The sequence below is a fragment of the Antrostomus carolinensis genome, unplaced genomic scaffold (assembly GCF_000700745.2).
Source record: "Antrostomus carolinensis isolate BGI_N321 unplaced genomic scaffold, ASM70074v2 scaffold3036, whole genome shotgun sequence".
Lineage (NCBI taxonomy): Eukaryota > Metazoa > Chordata > Aves > Caprimulgiformes > Caprimulgidae > Antrostomus > Antrostomus carolinensis.
In genome coordinates this window covers 73,419-77,936 of record NW_010321009.1, presented here as the reverse complement: position 1 = coordinate 77,936, position 4,518 = coordinate 73,419, and positions in this window count along the sequence as shown.

Genomic DNA, 4,518 nt, shown 5'->3' with positions numbered 1-4,518 from the left:
AGGTCACAAAATTAACAGCAGTGGTTTACCTCTGAAGCAACTGAACTTTTGCTTTTATTCCACTCAAAGGCACAGATTTAAGGGGGAAAACAGGTGTTTTTGCTTATCCATTCGTCAACTGTATCTGCTCCTTGCTTACAGATTATACTTCAGCTAAGCTTTTTTGTTTGGGAGATGTGCAGAAATACTAAAGAATTGATGCTTACTTGCTTATCTCAAACTTGGTTTGACCCACCCTTTCCTGAGATGCTTCAGTGTTTTCTATTTTAGTGGTCGGTCTCTGTCTTTTTTTTTTTTTTTTTTTTTTTTTTTTTCTTTTTTTTTTTTTTTCTCTCCTGCAAAAGCCTTCTGCTATAGGTCATATGCCACAGAAATCCTAAGTGCTATACATCAGTATTCAAACAGAAAAATCAGAATGTTTCTCCTACCATTATCCAGTTTACAAATTATATCCGAACTTCACTCTGTCCTATTGGCTTGTATGTTATGACCTCTGATCTTAATCTTGACCGGTCTTTGTCTGTGCAGATAGTAAGCTCTCTGAGGCAAGGATTATATCCTGTGTTTGTAGAAGGTAATGAGACACTGATCCCAGTCTCCTTCTATTACCAACATCTATATAAGCTATAATATATTCCTGCAGAATTTCAATAGCAGAATTATTAAACTGTAGTATACGCCATATTTAACTTTTCATATCAGAAAGACAATGAATGACCTTTCTTTGAATATATCTAACAATGTATGTTCTGCCAGTTTTTCTAAAAAATAAGTCTCTGCCTTCTATTTCCTCCTAGAGCACTTTGCATTTTCTGTTCAAATGGAATTACAGCTTTCAAGTCAAGAATTAGAGTTTTAGACCACTGGATTTTTGCCCATCCCACAAAAAACATAATAGAAAGTAGAAAATAAAATGCTCACTTGCTGAAATGTACATGACTAGGGTCCTACAAATAGTTTTTAAATGCTAGAGTACAGTTATAGGTAAAGCATAGAAAATTTGTGCACGTGGCATATATGCCACAGATTTAAATGTCAGGTGTGCAAATTACCTTGAATCTTCCAAATTATTAATTGCTGTTGCAGACTTTCAATTTATGAAGAACTTTTGTTCAGCTCCAAACAATGCTGAAGCATAACTAGAGGAACCAAAATAATCTGGAGCTCCAGAAAGGATCCAAACTACTCTCTCTCTGTCCTTCTCCTCACTCCCCAAGAAAAATAAATTTCAATACCTCCAGGCAACTACTGTACGTCAAGTCAGTTTGGGGTTGCATGGTCAGGAAGAACACCTTGTTTCAGTGTTCCTGTTTCAACATGTTCTTTGTCAAAGGTTGTAATCTGTCTCTTCATCCACCTTTTCTCTTCAAAAGCAATTCACACAGCAGAGAAAGGAAGCACGGAGTGACAGTGTTGGGATTCAACTATAAAAAACACCTTTCAGAGCCAAAATTGCATTTTCCATGATCTTATGTGGTGCACAGTTATGTCCCATTAGGCTTGGGAAAGTTCCAGTACACACTGACTTGTGCTACATTGTGTTTAAGCAAACAACCACAGATTTGTAATTTAATAATTACCAAAGGGTCTCTTCTGTTGGCCTGGATTTTGGAAGACCACTGAGGAGGCACTGCATTTTCTTTGAAGACAGTATGAGTCGTTTTGTATCACTTTACCCTGCTTCTTCATCCTAGCTCCTAATTTTCATATATCCAATAGGTATTACCTGCAGCTTGACGGATTTGTTCAAATAAATTTACAAATGGATTCTCAATTCATCAGCTACAAGTTTTCATAGAATCATAGAATGGTTAGGATTGGAAGGGACCTTAAAGATCATCTAGTTCCAACCCCCAGTTTTCAGTATTCTAGGATGAATTCTATCAAGTTTTTCTACTTTTAACTTTGATTTGATTTCAGATGGTGCTGTTTCCACTTCTGTTGTGCCTTTGTCTATCAGAATTGTCTTCTGTGGAAAAATCAGTATAAAACTAACTGAGGCAAATTAATCTTTGAAATTATCTCATTTTTTACTTTCTTTTTACTTACCTGGCTAAGAACCATTTGCTTGCTGTCTTTACTTCCTTAGTCTAATTCAGCTGGTCTTTCAGCAAGTCTTTATTAATCCCTGTGGACAGCACACACTATGGCAGGGCTCTTCACTTCCCATCCTTTATTTCCATTCACTTATTTCTGGGCAATGACTTTTCCTATTATGTCTGGAGCAGTTTTATTCTGCCCTGCATAGGTGTACAGTTACTGAACCTTGAACTTAAACAAATCTCCAATCTCCAGCCTGCTTCACAGTGGAGACACTGTGCTCTTCAGTGCATTTGCCTTCTGTAACTGATTTCCTTTCTTTCCTTTCTTTTTCTTTTCTTTTTTTTTTTTTTTTTTTTTAAGCACTGCCTCTTTAAATCATCTCCTGACCTGTTTTGTGCTTTAAGTTATTCTTCTAATAATTTGGACTACTTCAATCACTTCCTTAGAGCTATTTTCTCTTACTAGCTTCCGCCCCCACCACTACTAACTAAAACCCAACCTGAAACACCTTGTTCTGTGATTATTTGATGTTGAAAAATGGAGTTATAACCTCCAGAAAATTCTGTTTCCTACCTTTATGTGAATTATTTATTCCTGATTGACATGAGAGTCACCACTGTCACAGAATTGCACCCATCCCAGCAGCATTTATCATTTTGGTGGCTTTTCAAAGACCTCTTATGGTTCAGAAACAGAACCTGTAGATCAAAGTCGACCTCTAGCACTACAGAAGTACATCATGCTTGGAAATACTTTCCTGGAAATGTTTTTTGATTTGCTCAGTTTTGTACCACTGTTTCTTACCAGGGAAGTCTGCCTCTTTGTTCATGTATAATGGCGCTCCAGCACTCAACCTTATTTCTGTTGTTCCTGAGATTCTATTCTGTTCATGTGCTACAGTTATTTTAGTTATTTCACAGTATTTCATATATCTATGTAACATTTGAAAGTGACTTCCAGCTGCAGGAGTTCCTTGAATTTATTACTCTGTTTTTTGTCCTCTCAAATATCTCTTTTTGATATGTCCCAGATTAGAAACAGTCCTTTCACTGCCTGCCACCTCTTTATTTCTTGCTCTTATCAATATGTTTACTTATTTATCCATGTTTATCCTTGTTTGTCCAGTGTTTCTTTATCCATTGCTGCTATAATTGGAGATTATAGAAGTCTAAAACTTTATTTTCAGGTACAACCATGCTTTCACATCAGTAGCAATCTTCCCCAGGCTGCTATATGTGGCATCAACCCGGTGTAGTGGAAATCTGCAATTTGTGCCAATATGAAGGACAGTCAGAGAATATTTTAGCCTTTTTTTGGTCAGGTTTATCTTCAGCCATTGTTGCATATCTTATATGTTGACTGCACCTAGCAGACATCTCTGGTTTTCTGAAACCACACTGCTGACAGGCCTGTCTGGTTTCTTTTAGTATGTCTTACAAACTTTAAGAACTAAAAGATAAAATCCAACCTAGCCTTGGCAATGAATCACTGAATGGTAGGGGTTGGAAGGGACCTCTGGAGATCATCTAGTCCAACCTCCCTGCCAAAGCAGGTTCACCTAGAGCAGGTTGCCCTGGAAAGCATCCAGGCAGGTTTTGAATATCTCCAGAGAAAGAGATTCCACAACCTCTCTGGGAAGCCTGTTCCAGTGCTGTTTTTCCCTCATCTTCAAATGGAACTTCCTGTGCCCATTGCCACTTGTTCTGTTGCTGGGCACCACTGAAAAGAGTACGGCCCCATCCTCTCTAAGCCCGCCCTTTAGATATATATAATGGTACTCTAGGTTTACCAATAAAATGAAAATATATTCTCTTTTTTTAACTGCAGATAATTCAAAGCACTCCTGAGTGCAATGAAAAAATAAGAATTCCACTGGGGACCAAGAAAAGTTAACACATAATAAATCTAGTGCTTTTCTTACCTCTTCCATAGTAGAGACATCCTAATTTTTTGTCATTTGAAGAGGAAACAATACAGTACAGAGAATTGTAAACTGCATATTATTACAGCAGATTGCTAGGTCTAGTGGTTTTATATGAGAGAAGTTCACATTCTCTTTTTTCATCTAAAAGCGGAGTACCAGGATATTAAAATAAGAAAATGGTGTCAGCATAACTTTATCCACTATATCCAGATAAGTGGCAAATATAATTAAAAAAACCCCTCATTTATATGCAAAACCATTTTGTTTCACTCTTGTGTATTCATTCCCTTTATGTTCAGACCAAAAAAATTAATAATAATGAATAATTACTTGTTGAATGCTAAAGCAGGGAATAGCTCATATAGTCCTTCAGGTTTATTTCAGGCTAAGGTTTATGAGATTTAAGCCATACAATTTTCATACCTCCTGTGCGATTTGAAAACATATCCATCTGAAGATATTTGTGTCTGGCACTGAAATGAAAAAGTCATTCCATTTATTACAAATTATTTTGTATAACAGCCATGAGAATATTTAATTAAGATTTTAAT